The sequence below is a fragment of the Pezoporus flaviventris genome, unplaced genomic scaffold, assembly GCF_033815535.1.
Source record: "Pezoporus flaviventris isolate CSIRO_AGI_PZ_B2104156 unplaced genomic scaffold, CSIRO_AGI_Pfla_v1 ptg000023l, whole genome shotgun sequence".
In the NCBI taxonomy this organism is placed as follows: Eukaryota; Metazoa; Chordata; class Aves; order Psittaciformes; family Psittacidae; genus Pezoporus; species Pezoporus flaviventris.
The window spans coordinates 711,170-731,175 of record NW_026892571.1 but is presented as its reverse complement, the minus strand read 5'-3'; positions in this window follow the sequence as shown (position 1 = coordinate 731,175).

Sequence of the window (20,006 nt, the reverse complement as noted above, 5' to 3'; positions counted from 1 at the left end):
CTATCATTGTTTGCCACTGAGTAGAGCCTGGCTCCATCCTCGTGACACTCCCCCTTTATATATTTATAGACACTTATAAGGTCACCCCTCAGTCTCCTCTTCTCCAAACTATAGAGATCCAGCTCCCTCAGTCTTTCCTCATAAGGGAGATGCTCCACTCCCCTAATCATCTTCATTGCCCTGCGCTGGACTCTCTCCAGCAGCTCCCTGTCCTTCTTGAACTGAGGGGCCCAGAACTGGACACAATACTCCAGATGCGGTCTCACCAGGGCAGAGTAGAGGGGAAGGAGGACCTCTCTCGACCTACTAACCACCGCCCTTCTAATACACCCCAGGATGCCATTGGCCTTCTTAGCCACAAGGGCACAGTGTTGGCTCATGGTCATCCTGTTGTCCACTAGGACCCCCAGGTCCCTCTCCCCTACACTGCTCTCTAACAGGTCGTTCCCCATCCTATACTGGAACCTGGGGTTGTTCCTGCCCAGATGCAGGACTCTACACTTTCCCTTGTTATATTTCATCAAGTTACTCCCTGCCCAACTCTCCAGCCTGTCCAGGTCTCGCTGGATGGCAGCACAGCCTTCTGGCGTGTCAGCCACTCCTCCCAGCTTAGTGTCATCAGCAAACTTGCTGATAGTACACTCAATTCCCTCATCTAAATCATTGATGAATATATAAAATAATACCGGTCCCAGTACTGACCCTTGAGGCACTCCACTAGTTACAGGCCTCCAACTAGACTCCGCCCCATAGACTACAACTCTCTGGCTTCTCTCCTTCAGCCAGTTCGCAGTCCACCTCACTACCTGATCATCCAGTCCACACTTCCTCATTTTAGCCGTGAGGATGCTGTGGGAGACTGTGTCAAATGCTTTGCTGAGGTCAAGGTAGACCACATCCACCGCTCTGCCATCATACATCCACCGTGTTATTTCCTCATAAAAGGCTAAGAGATTGGTCAAGCATGATTTCCCCCTGGTGAAGCCATGTTGACTGCCCCTCATAACCTTCTTATCCTTGATATGCCTTAAGATGGTACCAAGGATAAGGTGTTCCATCACTTTCCCAGGGATGGAGGTGAGGCTGACCGGTCTATAGTTACCCGGGTCCTCCTTCTTGCCCTTTTTGAAGACTGGAGTGACATTTGCTTTCCTCCAGTCCTCAGGCACCTCTCCCGTTTCCCAAGACTTGGTAAAGATGATGGAGAGTGGTCTAGCAATGACTTCCGCCAGTTCCCTCAGCACCCGCAGGTGCATCCCATCTGGACCCATGGATTTATGGATGTCCAGATTGCTCAACTGGTCTCTAACCCATTCCTCATCGACTAAGGCAAACCGCTCCGTCGACCTGACTTCATCTAAGGTCTCAGGGGTACAGGGCTCTTCAGGACTGCCTGCAGCAGAGTAGACAGAGACAAAGAAGGCATTCAGTAACTCTGCCATCTCTTTATCTTCTGTCACCAGGGCACCCATCTCGTTCATCAGTGGGCCTACATTGCCTCTGGTGTTAGTTTTGTCTGCCATGTATTTGAGAAAGCTCTTTTTGCTGTCCTTGACCCTTCTTGCCAGGTTTAATTCTAAGGATGCCTTAGTCCTCCTAGCTGCCTTCCTACATCCTCTAGCAGCAGCCTTATATTCCTCCCAAGTGGCCAGCCCATCCTTCCATGACCTGTAAACTCTCCTCTTCCACTTGAGCATACCCAGCAATTCCCTATTTAGCCACGCAGGTCTCTTGGCCCTCTTCCTTGACTTCCTATGTGTCGGGATGCTCCGATCTTGAGCATGGAAAAAGCAGTCCTTGAATGTCAACCAACTATCTTGGGCCCCTTTACCTTCAAGCAGCCCTGCCCATGGGATTTCCCCTAGCAATTGCTTGAAAAGGCCAAAGTTTGCCCTGCTAAAGTCCAGGGTTGCAATTCTACTTGCTATTCTACTAGTCCTGCCACACAAGATCCTGAACTCCACCATCTCGTGGTCGCTGCAACCAAGGCAGCCCTCAACCCTTACTGCTTCGACCAGATCCTCCTTGTTAGTGAGGATGAGATCCAGCAGCGCTCCTCTCCTGGTCGGCTCATCCACCATTTGCAGGAGGAAGTTATCATCCATACACTGGAGGAACCTCCTGGACTGTGGCTGGGTTGCCGAGTGGTCCTTCCAGCAAACATCAGGGAAGTTAAAATCCCCCACGACGACCACAGCCTGTGACTGTGAGGCCGCTCTCAGCTGCCTGTAGAAGGCCTCGTCAACTTCCTCACCCCAATCCGGTGGTCTGTAACAGACACCTACAATAGTATCCCCCCTGCCAGCCTGCCCCTTAATTCTCACCCACAGACTCTCAACTCGCTCGTCATCTGTCCTCGGACAGAACTCGGTGCATTGTAGTTCCTCCCGCATATAAAGAGCAACCCCACCACCCCGCCTGGCTGGCCTGTCTTTCCTGAAAAGGACATAGCCTTCCATGACTATATTCCAGTCATGTGAGCTGTCCCACCACGTCTCTGTAATTGCCACCAGATCATAGTCTCCCGACTTAACACAGGTTTCCAACTCCTCCTGCTTATTTCCCATGCTGCGCGCATTGGTGTACAGGCATTTCAGGGAGCGAGCTGAGCACACCGATTTCACCCGAGGATTGTAGGAGGCCTCCCAGTGTTCATTAATTCTGGAGTGCTGCCCCACTGGGGCAAGCCCAGCTACAACCCCATCCCCCTTCGAATCTAGTTTAAAGCTCTCCAAATGAGCCCTGCTAATTTACAAAAGAAGAACTGGAACAGAGTTAATAATTTAGAAAATGGCCCATTCTGTTCCAGCTCTTTTTCTTTATTCTAGTCTAATGTTGATTAATGAAATGGTTTTACAGAAGGGAATATACTTACCTTGTAGGTAGAAAGTAAACGCAGCACAGAGTTTTCTGCAGCGCAGGTACAGAAGCTCCCTTATTTTTTTCTCTTGTGTTTACATGGTTTAGAGCACTGGATTTTCCCACACCTCTTCTCTGTTGAACAATTATGAAGTAACGTCTGGACTGCATAGCAAATGGTGCATTTTCCTCTTTCATTTCTATTCATTTATTTATTTTATAATGAAGAGAGAGGTCTCAGAGTGAATGAGCAATTACCCAGCACCTTCCTCTGGGATCTCTCTGAAAGTAAGGAAGAGAAGCACTCAAACATGATTCCAATCCACCTTTGCTATCACCCAGTGGCAGAGTCAATTTGAAAAGCTGCTGACATATCCAAGGTTTCACAGGTACTCACATGAGTCAAGTGTGTTAATGCTTTCCTAACCAAAGTAAAAGATTAAAGGCTCATATTGAACATACCCAGTAATTGTTAACAGATTATAGATGTGTGTGAGAAGTCCATAATACATCCTCTAAAGTTTATGAAAAATTAACACTTCTAAAAATTACCTTAATATCCTGAGTAACAAGGTTGCTGATCTCAGCTGTGAAAATGCAAGATTTTAATCTACCTTGGACAAGTTTTCCACCAATATCAGATGAAATTGATGGGTTATCGTTTTTTAAACCCCAGGGGTGGGGGGGGGGGGGGAACTGGGAGGGTAAAAGAATGTCTCTTTCACAGGTTGACCACCAGAGAAGGAGAAAAACAATGTGTAATTGCTAAGCATGCATTTTTATTATATACCTCCCAAAGTATAAAGGTGGTGACCACACTGGGAACACAAGCCAGATCAGTTGATCAGTTTCATGATCAATGATTCTATTGTATTACAAGTCATTACCATAAAGTACAATGACTCAAGAACCTTAGCCCAAGCCCCACACTTGAAAAACACTAATACAGCAAATAGTGGCTTGAAGTAAGGTACGATATACTGAAACTGTGAGATCAAGCGGAACAACCTTGAGAGCCAATAAATCAGCATTGTGACAAGTGACTATTAATCCGGACAGATCTGTCGTTATCTCAACCCTTCATGGCTGACACTGGGCTCCAAAAAGAACTGTTGTGGTTTAAACACAGCCAGACAGCTCATTCATTCACTCCCCCCCCTTTTCCTAACTCTTTCTTTCCTTCCCCACCGCCTTCCCCGCTCCCGGAGGGATGGGAAGGAGAATCAAAAGAAGGCAACTACCATGGGTTGAGACAAGAACAGTCCAGCAACCAATGTACAACACAAATCACCACCATTACCACCAGAGATGACAATGATAAGAAAAAATAACAAGGGAAGAGAATACGATACCACTCACCAAAAAATGAGTCTGACCCAGAAGACCCCGTGTGCTTCCAGGTAACTCCCAGTTACCCCCCTGGCCATGACGTGCTGTGGTATGGAATACCCCTTTGGTCAGTTTGGGTCAGGTGTCCTGTCTCTGCTTCCTCCCGGCTTCCCCTCCTCCCTGGCAGAGCATGAGACTCACAAAGTCCCTGGTCAGACTAAACGTTACTTAACAACAACTGAAAACATCGGTGTCATCAGCACTGTTCCCAGGCTGAAAGTCAAAACACAGCGCTGCACCAGCTACCAAGAAGGAGAAAAATTGACTGCTACTGCTAAACCCAGGACATGGGTTTAGATTACCTGACCTTAGATGAAAACAAGTAAAATGGGGAGGGTTATATTTTTATTTTGGGGGAGTATGGAAACATTACATTACAAAAGCAACTTTAAAGATGCAAAGTAATAGTCATTTAATTACAGGAAAGTATACAAGTTACCTCTGAATCAATAATTTTTTTTAATCCTTTACTGCTATTTTACACCCACAGCAAAACACAAACCTTTCAGTAGTAGAAAATTATTCCTCTTCTTCTCCTGTCAAAATGTTATTGGAAATAACATTTTCTGTTGTTATATTCTTAGATAATAATTGGTATCAACTAAGTAAAACAATACAAAGTCTTCATAAAATATCACAGTATTTAATGTTAAATTACTGGACAGAAGTATGGACTTTGCAGAGGTTACATGTTGAGTTAAGGAAAGTGAATATTTATTCAACATACTTCAGCAAGCTCTTGATTATCTTGCCCTTTGATACAACTGTACAAAGGAGCTTTGAAATACTATCATCCAAATCTGCCACAGTTCACAACCTCCTGTTAGTGGCTGAAGAAAATAAAAGACAGTAGAATAAGTGTAGTTCTACTTCACATATATTTAAATAGATTGGAGGAATAAATTTAAAGCTTTAGAAAATCCTCATCAACATGAGACTTTTATACAAATATTACTATATTGAGTTATTGGGAAAACTTCCATCAATCTAAGTCTACTTATTTAGAAATTACTAGGCTATTAGAAGTGCTATCATCTTGTCTCTTGAGTTTAATTTTCAATCTGCATTACATATACATATCCTCATGACAGAGAAAGTGGTGGATGGTCCCATTTCTGTAGCTTCCCATTCTGTAAAATGAATGTCAGTGTGAAAAATTAAGATTAATGGGCTTCATAATCATTTTGTTCTGCTAAAGCCAATTTGAATAAAAGGGAAAAGGAGTTCAGATATGAAAACATTGTTGATATCTGGATAAAAATAAGCATTGTACATAACTGTGAGCTCATGCACAAACTGTCATTTTATTTTCTTTCATGCCTGTATGAAGCATCATTGTCATATGCACAATAGATTTCATGTTCACTTCCAAACTGCTAGCTATATGATGTGCAGGGAAACGTCTATGAGAACATGAAGGGTAGAGTAGCTGACTGCCACGCTGGGTGTGCCATTTTAAGGTTTCCACATTCATGTTGATCTTTTAATAGCTAATTTATCTCCTCGCTTTAAATGAAAGGTAGAATGGCTTAGCTTGAGAAAGATGGAACACTTCTGACCCCCAGTTGCTTACTTGGCCCCTCTCTGATGTACCTCATGTAGCTGATTCATAGCTGTTTAGAGGTACCATATGTCAAGAGTTTTGCTTTTGAATCAGATTAGCATCTAAAGATGCCTTGTACCTGCTACAGAACAGCTGAGACTTCCCTGCACTGGAGAAGAAATGTCTGACAGAGGAGTGATAAAACCACCATCCCAGAAACAAGTCATACCCATCATCTGTCAGCATGACAAAACTGCTGGCAAACAGGCACAAGTTTGCGCCTTTTTTTCCTTCCGAGATGAAAATTACCCTATTGTATGACATAAAAGTGACATTTGATCAAATGTAATCCAAATTAAAACTGCTATAAAACCAGCTGTATAATGTTTAACATATAATCCTTACTGATTTTAATGGAATAAAACCAGAACTAAATTAGTTAAGCTAAAGAGTATTTTGTTCTTCACTGGCTGAAAATTACTGCACTAGAATTTTGGGGTTTAGTCTTAAGTTGTGCAGTTTCTTTGAGCCTAGCCCTATTTCACAGGAGACTAAGCACATGTTAAATTCTTCTGTACAGGATAAAGAAGAGAGCAAGTGACATGCAGTAAAGTATTTCATACCTATTCAGCTTTGTGTAGCATCTCCAGACCAATGATCTTAATTTAAAGGAGTGATTGCTTGAGAAAAGCCCTGTGCCACAACTCAGACCAAGTCCAGCACTGATCCAGCGGAACTGCTACAAAGTCAATATATTTCATCTGCCACCTTCTGTTTTATTTTTAACTTTGCTGTTCTGTTGTCATGCTGTTCTGGCATTCTGAGCACTATCTCTCCAGTAATCAACGGGGGAATATGGCACATTATGAGCATATGAGGTATTATACTACATTATGTAGGAAATACTGCAGCATCACCTCTTCCCTGAAAATCTTATGAAATCTCACTTTCCCTTCTAGCAAAATACAACTGAACCCACAACACACATTAAGTACAGTTTATATTCTTGTAGGCAGTTGCTGAGCACCAGAAGGGTAGAAGGGTCTTTCACAATTCCCTGCGTATGGCACTAGGCAAAGTTTTGTTTTCAATCTGTCATGTGATTTGATATCACCTCAGATAATGTGTTGTATTCAGGTGCTTCATTTTGTAATAAAAGCTAAATGCAGGTTTTTGAACAAACAAGAGTGTTGAGATGACCTATTGCTAATCTCATCTTTAGTTGCCTTACCTTCATCATCATTTGATACTAGTCTTTCACATCAGTAGGGTGACAGCACAAACCAAATATTTGTATATACATATACAATATGCATATATGTATCATCATCTGCTCATCAACAGTAGCAGAGAAAAACTGGTTAAGGTACTGTACTTTGAAGATAAGGAGACACTTGTTAGACTAGCTACAGGTTCATTGTATAACTTTGACAAAATACCTATTTTTTTGCAACTCAGTTCCTTACTTGTACAGCAAAGAAAGTAACTTTTTTCTTTGCCCATTTAACTTTGAGTTCTTTGTAAGGTGAGAGTCCCTCACTATGAATATGCAGGCATGCTTTTAGAAATTACTGTAATATAATAACAGAAATTACAAATATAATAACAGCACTGACCAGACAGTACAATAATTCCAGTAAAGGATGGGCAGATGCATGAGGAGGCCCCCAGGCCCATTTTATCCTGCAAGAAGATCTCAGATAGCTTTTATACATCTCTTCTTTAGAAAAAAAGTCATTCACTGTGTCTGTATTAGTCTCAGTGCGACATACTGTATACCAAAAAATTAACATTTACTTATATGTGCAGGCAGATTAAGTACATACATGAACATTCAAAAAAAAAAACAAAAAACCCGCACAGGCAATTAAAAAAATCTCCCAAAATTTGATTTTAAGATTATACAAGACCTTACAAAATCAATCACTTAACCATGTCTCTGTAATATCAGAGATAGATAAATAATGGAAGCCTTTGACCTCACAAACTATGGCTGTCACATCTGACAAAATGAGACTCAGTGGCTGATGGACTCTTCAGATTAAAGATATCACATAAATTCAAGGATATGTCAATGGTAATGAAAAATTATTAAACTAAGACACCATTTAGTATAACACAGATGTAGAATTATATTCTCATAGAGATGTTTTTTAAGTTTTCCAGGAGGCATTCATCAATAAAAAGTAGAATTAATCCCTAAAACGTTCCAAAATGTGAAGCTCAGGCTTTCATTTATCTTGAACTCATGGTGTTGAACCACATATACCAGGGATCTGACAGCACCGTGTGATATTGCTGCTGCACCATCTGTGCAGCAAATGCAGATCTAAACTGGGGAGAAATGCTGGCGGAATGCAGTGGAATTTTTAATTCAGTGTTTCTGTTTTAAATGTTTTATGGAATCTCACTGATGACCCAATATTAAAATATTGCTAAATATTATACAGTAACTGTAACAGTACAAGTTAGAATAGGCTTTTTTGGAAATAAGATTGGCTTTGTGAATACATACGATGTGAAACCTCAGCTTGAAGAAGATGACTAGTGCTTTGGCATTCACATAATAAGACCCAAATTTAATCTATCACATTCTTCTATAGATGGTGCATAGAATTTATTTATTTGCACAGTATCCTGATCTGGGAAAGAAAATGCACTTGAAAGTGGAAAAATAGCCTTGTAATACTCTGCAAGAGATTTTTTTTTATCAGACATGGATGAGGAAGATACTCAGAATAACAGGAAAAAAAGCAGTGAACATGGTATGTGATAGAGGACGCTTCACATGGCGTAATATTTTATCAAAGTATTTGCTCTTTTGACAAACACTCTCTCCATTGTGCAAATAAAAAATAAAATCTGGGTTGACTGAAACATTGCCCTATTAAGTGTAATTTATTTAATTAGTATCAAGAGAGTCCCTGGAAGTTTGTATTCTATGTGATTTTCTTACAATTTTATATTTGTATTTATATTCCTGCTAAATTCTTTGTAATAAGTTTAAAGCTGAAGATTCTATTTGCTACTTCCATAGGTAGCAAGTAGAAATTTAGTTATTCTGTCATTTTAAAATAAGTTTCTTATATATTTACTCCATAAATAAAAGCAGCTTATTTCTAACCACTATCCAGTACCACCAAAGCAGGTATGTAGGTATCCTGTTCACATAAAAAGTGAATAAAAGTGTTCCTTCATTATCATTGTCGTGGTTTAAACCCAGTCAGGTAATTCGTTCGCTCACTTCCCCCCCCCTTTCTTGCCCTCCCCCTGCTCTCGGAGGGACGGAGAGGAGAATCAAAAGAATGCAACTCCCACGGGTTGAGATAAGAACAGTTTAGTAACTAAGGTATAACACAAATCACTACTGCTACCACCAGTGATAATAATGATAAAGGAAATAACAAGGGAACAGAATACAACACCTCACCACCCACTGACCGATAACTCGCCCCCCAAGCCCGACCAAGCTCTGACCGATACCTCCTCCAACCCTGCAGTCTCCCAGCCCTTCCGGCTAACTCCCAGTTACATCCTGGGCATGACGTGCTGTGGTATGGAATACCTCTTTGGTCAGTTTGGGTCAGGTGTCCTGTCTCTGCTTCCTCCCGGCTTCCCCTCCTCCCTGGCAGAGCATGAGGCTCACAAAGTCCTTGGCCAAACCAAAACATCCTTGTTATCAGCTCTGTTCCCGAGCCAAAAGTCAAAACACTGCACTGCACCAGCTACCAAGGAGGAGAAACATGACTGCTACTGCTGAACCCAGGACATTATCCACCCCTTATTCCATACCATTCACGTCATGCTCAGATCCCGCATTTTCAATATACCATCACTCTTATCTCGGTGCACTCTTATCTTAGTGCATGGACCAGTCCCTATAAAGCTGCTGAGTCCATCTGGTCCATGATGTCAGGCTTCATCTCTTGTAACAGTCTTCCAGAGCAGGAGAGATTGTGTGCAGTGTTCACACTTGTGAATAACCTGGGCAATAGTGTCCATTGCTAAGTCCACCCCTCGATCATGAGTCCATCTGTATGTTGCATCTCTGCTCTCATGGCCTGAAGTGCCATGGGCCCACCAGGCTTAAAATAATTCACCCTTCCCTTAAGCAGTTTCTGCAGCTTGTTGCTGGGGACTCCGTACAGCTGCCTTCCATCTCCAATGCTTCCAAAGCACTGGAGGGGCCCAGTGGACTAGATACTTGCCCATACTGTCCCACACACCCTGCCACTCATGACTCTCCAGCCTTGGGGAAAATCTCTTGGTCTCCCTATATTGTCGTCTAACCCCAGACAAGACCCAAACCTGACTCTGCTTAACTTTTGAGATCAGACAAAATGGTTGTGGGTAGAACACAGCCTGTGTGTGTGCCAACATGCTGATCCCCATCACAATCAGCAGGCAGGTCCCAAGGGTACCCAAAGGCCATTCAAAACCTTCAGAACTCTCACACGATGCTGCTGTGCTTGTCACTGGGGCTGGTGTAGCTGCTGTGCTTGCCGGCTCTCCCACCGCCAGCTTCTCTTTTCCTGAGTCCAGCTCTTCCTCCTCTGCCTTGCTGGGAAATGCTGCGTGGTCTCCTGCATCCTCCTGGGGCTCGGCGGGCGGCTGCCGGGGAATGCTCTCGGCCGTCGCGAAGCTGGGCTCCTCCGCGGGGCTCGGCTCGGCCGTGGGGCTCGGCTCCTCCGCGGGGCTCGGCTCCTCCGCCGCCTTCTCCCGCTGCTCGGGAGCCGCCTCCTTCCGCTCCTCGACCGCCCCGGCCTCCTCCACCGGCAGCCGTCCCCCCGCGGCCTCCGGCCCCGCTCCCGCCACCGCTTGGTCCCCGGGGCCGCTCTCCCGGGCCGCTTCGGCTGCCGCCGGCTCCCGGGGCCGCTCCCCCTCGGCTCCCCGCAGCCTCACGAAGATGGAGAGTAGGGTGAGGGCCAGGACGGTGAAGAGCAGCCGGACGGCCAGGTACAAGTCCACGGCCACGTCCGTCCCGCCCTGCTGCTGCAGCCCACCCGTATTACAAGCCATTGCCATAAAGCACAGTGAGACAAGAACCTTAGCCCAAGCCCCACCCTTGATAAACACTATCACAGCAAATACCGGCTCTACGTAAGTTACAACGGTCTGAAGCTGTGAGATCAAGAAGAACAACTCTGATACCCAATAAATCAGCATTGTGACGAATGACTATTAATCCAGTCAAATCTGTCGTTATCTCAACCCTTCGTGCCCCACGTTGGGCGCCAAAAAGAACTGTCTTGGTTTAAACCCAGTCAGGTAATTCGTTCGCTCACTTCCCCCCCCCTTTCTTGCCCTCCCCCTGCTCTCGGAGGGACGGAGAGGAGAATCAAAAGAATGCAACTCCCACGGGTTGAGATAAGAACAGTTTAGTAACTAAGGTATAACACAAATCACTACTGCTACCACCAGTGATAATAATGATAAAGGAAATAACAAGGGAACAGAATACAACACCTCACCACCCACTGACCGATAACTCGCCCCCCAAGCCCGACCAAGCTCCGACCGATACCTCCTCCAACCCTGCAGTCTCCCAGCCCTTCCGGCTAACTCCCAGTTACATCCTGGGCATGACGTGCTGTGGTATGGAATAGCTCTTTGGTCAGTTTGGGTCAGGTGTCCTGTCTCTGCTTCCTCCCGGCTTCCCCTCCTCCCTGGCAGAGCATGAGGCTCACAAAGTCCTTGGCCAAACCAAAACATCCTTGTTATCAGCTCTGTTCCCGAGCCGAAAGTCAAAACACTGCACTGCACCAGCTACCAAGGAGGAGAAACATGACTGCTACTGCTGAACCCAGGACAATCATGGACACAGTGTTCTACCCACTGTGAAGCTCAAAATTAAGAAGAAAAGATAATCAACATCTTCTTCTTTTGATCCTATAGTAGTCGTGTACAGGACTGGTGGTTAGAACTCCATATGAAGAACAAATATATCAAAAGCAAGAAGGACCCTGAAGAAGTGATTAGGTTTTCTAGCTGCAGTCCCTCTTGGAGATGTCCACCTCTGCCTGCATGACTACAAGCAGAAGAAGGAAAGAAGTGAATGGAATTATCAGCTTGTTGTGAAGACAATACTTGGTTTTAGTAGGTTTCTTAGGCCACTTGTGAAGCTGACATACATTTGTATTTTCAAACTTACCAGCTATTGGAAGAAAAATGTTTCTATCATGAAAATAAACTGCCTAATAATCAGTAAGTTTACACAAGAAATGGAAAAACAGACAGAAAAATAAATGTGGTCACTGGTAGGTTCCAATCAATATGGAGCCATAAAAGAAAAAAAAAAAAAAAAGAAAAAGATTTCAACTATTCTTGTGCACAACTCCAAAGTGGACTGTAAGTCCATCAGGAACTCACAGGGTTTCTCCTCTCCTTTTCTGAGTACACTGCTTCAAACAGTTTCCACTCTGAGGATTTCTACCCTTTTTTTCCCACTACCACTCAGCATTTAGATGAACTCAATCTACCTCCTGCCTACGAAAAGCTAATTACTGATCTTGGTTAAGCCCATAAACAGTGCTTTTACATTAACCAGGGGTCATTAAATATCCAGGGAAAACACTTTCTTCTTCAGATGATTAGAGAGTTATCTCTACCCAACATGTTCAGCATTTGTTTACCTGCAAAGACAAGTTCAGTTTAAAATGCTTTAACTTTGAAAAATATATGCAACTGAACACACATGAAGCTATTGGCAACTGTTGGCACTATTACTGATACATGCACTACATTAATTCAGTTACTCTAGGACAGTTCATTGTAACTCCATAGGTTTCATCACCTTATATATTTACCTTCTATGCATTTTCAGAAGACTCTGGTATGTTTTTTTAAAAATAAATGTATATACTAAAGGTATCAAATTTACCTGCTTTAAAGGGCTGGAGCTGAGAACCCTGCATGAATCCCTTGAAAGACACAGCATGAGTAAGGATTTTATTAAAAAAAAAATATAAATCATGTGTTTGTGAGTGGAAATTCCATGATATCTGCTATGCATTCAAGATCTATTTCTTCAATGGGAGTTATAAATGAAGAGCAAGTCACCAGTATTTGGTGGTTTTTTTCTCTCCAGAAGGATATAAAATAGAAATCAGTGTTGTTATTATTAAAGGAAAACATGAGCTTTCCTTCTCCCTCATAATCTGGTCAAATACTTTAGTCTAAAATTTTATGCCCAATATGAATTAATTGCTGACAGATGGAAAAAGCAAACCTTATGCAATCCTTATGCAGCAGAGTAAGCTGAGGTCCCTGAATGGGAAGGCAGGGAATCATCTAAATTTCTGAGATTATAAATACATAAAAAACATGAAGAGGATGCAGTTCCTTCCATTTTCACCACTGTATTCCTTCAAAGAGAGAGCCTTGCAAGGCAGTCACTTCATTATTTTCTTGGGATTACATCACCTGTTTGTCAATGTGTGCCTTCAGGTTCTAAAGAAGAGATGGATTATAAATAAAGTAACTCTTGTTTTCATGTGAAGCTCAAATAAAAGAATGCATGAGAAAAAGAATGGGTATTTCATGGAAAACGTGCTGAAAGTGAACAGAGAGCTCAGAAATCCCCATTCCTCCTTACCAGGGTGGATGGCATAGGCATAACTAGTTTGACCTTAATTTGACACAAACCACATTTTAAACTAATATTTCACAGTGCACAAACATATTTTAAATCATCTTTCACGACTGTTCAGACTAAGGGGAATGAATGCTGTATTTCACATTGTAAGTAGTTATTCAGTCATTATCTGTTAGATCAGAAAACTCTGAAATTTATGTTTTGAATGTTCCCAGCTGTAATTGTTAACACAAGATAGCCTTGATTGCTCAAATTACTGGACAAAAATTTGCAGATAAAACATTTCTTTGGTGAAAAAAAAAGCATAATCAGACATTGCAGAAGGTTTAATTCATTAGATTAATTCATTATTTTCAGAAATTCATTAAATTTTGCCAGATTGGGAGGGGGACACTATGAATTTTCTTAAAAAAATATTTATTTCTATAATAGACTTAAAAATTTTGGTTGTTTCTAAAAATTTTCAAACAAAAAAGTATTTTTATGAAAATATTTTTCATATCATTTGTCTTTAATTTTTAAAACATCTTTAAGAGAGACAAAATAATAAGAAAATTAACCAATTAATTCCAGTATTCTGAATCAATCTCAATGTTCTGTTAAACCTGAAGCGCCTCCTAAAATTATTTTTAATCATGACTTTTTGCAATCATCATCACAGTGTAATTGTTCATGTATTTTGTTTTTCATCAGAAAGTACATTAGGAAAAATTTTGTTCATTCATGATTAAAGAGAAAGCTAGTGCAAAGCCAATAAAGACCAGACCTGAGGATGTTTGTGAGTTTTTAAAGCAAGATTGCTACCAAAAACATTCACTATATAATTCACAAATTATTTTTGGGCTGTTGCCCATTGTATGAATGGTCTATTCTCCTGTTTTTATTAATATTGTTGACGAGCTACAACAGGTGACATTTTTATCCCCTTAGGCTGTCCATTATCCAAATGAAGGGCCATCTGGAAAGGGATTCTGTTCACTGAAAAATGTGACAGAACTGATGGCTTTTTAACTGCAAGTCATCTATGACTGCTGGTAAACACTGAAAATTAGCATTGATCCCCTCAAATGAAAAAAACAACAATAAAGTACTTTAGACAGGCTTATGGAAACACCTCCTTTGCAGATGTGCATGCTAATTAATAATTGTAGATGGTAACCCTTCCTCATTTTTGTAAATGAATGCCACTTGAACTCTCTAAAACAAATAGACATGACTACGGATGGGACATCTACTTGCATATGCCCAACACAACATATGTAGATTGGGAAACGAGGTGGGCCTGAAACCTCTGCCATACTACAAACAGGTAGTAGACAAGCACCATTACCATAACCTGTCACACTCAGAAAATCAAAAATGCAACCAGGTTACATTCTGGGAGAGTTTCCAAAACTGGAAGTAGATGTCACATTGCCTCTTGTTTTGAAGGCACTCAGTACAGAGGCTACAGCTGGGATGAAGTCAAGGAGATACATTCAGATGCAGAATAAGGCTCCCATCATTTGTGTTTTGATAACCCTTAAAACCGTATTTTGCACGCAAAGTAGAAAAGGAATTACAGTGGAAAATCACAATATACTCCACACATCTGTCTTCCAGCAGTATTCTGTGCTCCTTCTAGGGCGATGAATACACATCCATAGTGAATATACTTGTCAAAACCAATTAGAAACTGCTCTTTGGCTTTGATGGATTTGAACTAGGCTCTTTAACTTGTTACCAGCAACAACTCGGATAGGGTCCGACATCCTGACAAAGATGGAACCTGCTATAACAGAAGTCGTTAAGATCGTGGTTAAGATCAGAAAATAGTCTCATAGTTTCAAGTATCCTTTGAACTGAGATATCATTAAAAATATACTTATTTTATTATGAAACCATACAACATTTAGTAATTAAAAAATATTGGTTCCACTTAAATTGGATACCAACTCATTATGTTTTGACCCATTTACTGAAAATGTGTTTTGGTGATAATTCTTTTTTTGTCATCCGAGATCAGAACTGCGACACTCAAAGTTTACTCAAGTACCTTTATGCTGGCAGTGAAAAGATATATAAAATATATCTACATCACGTATACTTTGTCACATTGAAAGACATTTGGAGTATGATTATCTTGATTTAGAAATATCATATCCATCAGAACCAATAATGACAACAGGACTAACAACTCTTGATTTATTTCTGGCCGCTTTCTTATATTGGAAACCATACCATCTATATCACTCTTTCTGCATCTGGTGCATTCTTGGTGAATGCTTGAACAGCAAGCTCAGGTAAGATTCCACACTCTTGATCTAGCCTGTATGAGTATAGGGCTTACACAATGTTCATATAGCAAACATTGCAAGGAAGATGTTAAAAGAAAAACAAACAAACAAACAAAAACAACAAAACCAAACACAAACAAACAAACAAGAAAATAAAATCTAGAGTAATAATGTGTTAATGTTGAAGCTTTCCAATGTACCAACAAATAGAAGCAATAGACTTTGTTACAGCACAAAACATGGGAAAAAAATTAAATTAGTGCTCTGTACAACATAGCAAACAGAACAATCAAATTATTGTTTGCTTGTCTAACGTGAAGGCAGTATTACCAATAAACATCCTGCAGCTATGTGATAACATGCTGGAGAATAAGGTGATAACATTCTGCAGAATTAATACTGTAAAATGGTTTATCATGCAACCAAAAATGATCAGGTAACTTTGACATTTCATATTTAATAAACAACGATTTAAATCAGATATCATCAGAAATGCAATGACAGGGTTTATTTATACTGTGTTTGTGTCTCCAACCAATGATTTAATTCTTTCTACTTTTGAGTAGCACCCATTTAAAGTGAAGGGAGCAAGTTAGATCCTCAATATTACTTTTAAATTAAACCACACAAATGGCATGAATAAAAAGCAACTTCCTACAGTATGTCATAATAACAGTGAGAGCAAATGGCTAGTAGAACACTTTACTTGTTTTTCCACAGAAGATTTGAAGTGTACTATAATGAATGTATTGAAAATGATTACTGGTGCTCCCTGATATCACAAATCACAACCTGTATAAAGTCATATGAGCAATCAAAGATACATTTGAGCTGTGATTCATATGTGCCTGTCTTCAGAGCTAGTACTGCTCAGTGCTGTATAATCAGGATTGCAGACATTTTTCATTAGTTTCCCATTTCATTAAATCTGTGAAAGAAAGGAAGAGATGGAATCAAATATAGAAAGAATGAAGTTGGCATATAATGCCAGAATACTTTTTAAGTCAAAGTTTTACCTGCTCTGTGTGTGTATGCGTGTGCACACATATATATTCACACTCAATTTCTGAGCATACAACATTTCATAAAGTAATCATAGAAGAAGTCCCCTGCTGCTCTTTCAAGAAAAGGCTTCTGAATCTTCAAATCACAATGTGCAAAGCACAATCCTAGGTCCCATATTGAAAATATCATGATAATTAGTATTTTAGTCTCCAAAACACATTACGCAGGAGAAGAGTACCTACCAAATGGCATCTTCTCCTTTTTATTAAGACGGAATGGTTATTAATGACACTCTTGATATGTAAATACACACAATGTATCTATATATTATTACTACATAAAAGACATAATTAGTCCATATACCAAGATGCAGTTAAGAGAAAATTAGTGCTTAAAGTCTTTTTCAAAGGTGGGTGGAAGGTATGTTTGGCATTTAGAATTATTTTAGTGAGCATATATGAATTACCCATCAGCTACAAAGTCTGTACCCTGCATTGAAGAAGAAATCATCAGAATTCACCTCCAAAGAAGATAAATGAAGAATAAAAGTACAGCTCAGATAGAGGACCCAAGCTGGCCCGCATCATTGGCTGAACACTTCCTTCTTCAGCTAAATTATTTGTAATATTACATTTCTGCATAAATGTGATGTCCTAACTGAAACTGAAAATGTATTTTTACTCCAATGAAATTAATAAACATTTTTGGAAGATACATAGTATATACAAGAGAAACAGAAAAGCATTTGTAAACTTACCAAATCCAAACAAGTAAGAACCATTTTGCAAACCCAGTTTTTTTCCTCTCTCCACCTAACAGTAAAGTAAGCACTTACAAGTCCATGGAAAAGACTCCTGTGGGAAAGAAAAGGTACCTACATCAAAACTGGTAATTTTACTTGCTCCTTCATGGAGAATTTTCCAGTAACACAGGGAATACTTTCTCCATAGCTGTGAAATTGCAAGTTATAAATTAAAGTTACAATTACTTACAAAAGAAATTACAGGATAACCGTAGAATTGTAGTATGTTCCTCCTCTACGTATTTTCAAAATATGCACTAATAAAATATTGGAACTCAGCAGTTTTGGACTCCTTACTCACGGGTACATCCAGATGTACTTAAAGAAAGCAAGAATAACTTCTAACAAAAATCTGTTTCAGTGTTAAAGAGCTTAACGTTATTTCCTGAATTGCAAGATATACTTCTGTGATTTTTTCTTTTTCATTATCTCATTATTTCTGTGATACTGGGAGGAGGGGGGGTAGTTATTGGTTGGCTGGTGCTGAGATGTTGTATTCTCTTCCCTTGTTATTTCCCTTATCATTATTATTATTGGTGGTAGCAGTAGTGATTTGTGTTATACCTTAGTTACTAAACTGTTCTTATCTCAGCCCAGGGGAGTTGCATTCTTTTGATTCTCCTCTCTGTCCCTCTGGGAGTAGGGGGAGGGCAAGAAGGGGGGGGAGTGAGTGAATGAGCTGTCTGGCTGGGTTTGAACCATGACAGTTACATACACTGTCCCTTTGTCTGAATGAATGAGTACTAATATCCAAAATTCGAGAAGGCTACCAGCTGGACTAAGGTTAAATTAAAATACTTTAAAGATATTTTTAATAAAAAAATTACTTCAACTGGAAATTTTGCTGATATGAGCTTCACCGTAGTAGATTTTCAGAAGCAGGTCACTTATTTATGACCTACTTAAGGAACCAGATCTTACGCTTTGTTTGTTTTGTCTGATGATATGGTCTGCCTCTACACCTCCCTCCAACAAGATGTCAGGAAACTCCTTTATTGTCACAGTCTTACAGAACCAGTGTTATTCAGTACATCAGACAGGTTCCTTTTTGGCATTGTAGTATAAGCTCTTATCACTAGCAAAGTTCCACATCACTCCTACTACATGACTAGAGAAGTAGATAGCAATGCAACATAGAGAACTGTAAAAAACCCCACAGATATTGCCTGAATATCAAGAGCCAAGGACTGTGATGCCACATACTGTCTTGATTTGCAGTTATCTTATTACAAGAAAATTGAAACATTTCAAAAATATTTTTAGGGTAAGAAGAGCATTTGCATTCTTAATGGGATGTGTTTATCTTGGCACTGCCACTCATGATGTTTATTACACTACTTTCTACATAGTCGCTATGTGGATTTTTAATGGTCTTTTAAATTTTAGGCAGTTTGTAGATAAAAATTCACAGCATTATAGTTCTGCATGAAGACTGACAATATGTTGCAATTTCCAGCCATGATGGTTTGCCACTTCTAAGCTATGGAAAGCATGTTTAAATGCATTGCTCTTGACAGCTTAGTTAATACTGAATTGTGAAAGAAAAGCCAAATATTGGTTATTGATTAAAAAAGAGCAGGCAAAAATTGCAATTCACATCATATCACACATTTGATAAATAGTAAAACTATGAGTGACTGAAATATTTTACTTGAATTGGAACTAAGCAATTAAGGATAAAGTAATCAAGACCCTATTTTATATAGCAATTACAGCTCACAAAACATTGTGAACATTTACCATTATTCTTCTTGCTCCCCATTTCTCTTCTTTCAAAACTAGAATGAACTATGATGGAAATTTTTCGTAATGGAGATCAGAGAACTAGTTAACAGCTTGGATAATAATTTAACAGTGACTTAGCAATAATTTAGTAATTAATTTGGAAATATATATACACGCACATCCCTATATCAACATATTTCATTAAAAAGTAAATTTTATACTAATAATCATTTAAGATTCTTTTTTTTTTGTTATGGAAAAAAGTGAAATTCAGTAAGTCTTCTAATATCAGGCAAGAAGGTACTACAAAACCGTTAGTCATAAAATCCATCTCCCTCAACAAGGCAAGATAAGCTATACCAAAATGATTTCTGACAGCTGTTTCCTTAATCTGGCCTTGAAAATCTCTGGTGTGCGGAAAAGTCTGCAGCTTTGCAGGGTGACATATCCAAGTGCTGAACTATTGTTACAGTTAGAAAGGTGGTTTTGGTTGCTTCTCTTTCCTGGCGTCCAATCTAAAGCTCCTTCACTAAAAAAGAATCGCATTACTTACTGTCCTATCCCCTACCTGATCTTCAATGGACATGGAGAAAAATTTATTATTTTCCTATTTGTGATAACCTTTATTCTTTTAAGAGTGGTGTGCTCTTTCATGTCAGTTGTATTTTCCTGTCTAAACAAGCCCAGTGCTGTCAATCATTTCTGAGAGATCATATTTTCTATGATATCTGTTTCCATTCTCTGGACTGGCTCTGACTACTCTGCACGTTTCCTTGGATGTTTAAAATCAGGCACACTGTGACAGCCAAGAGT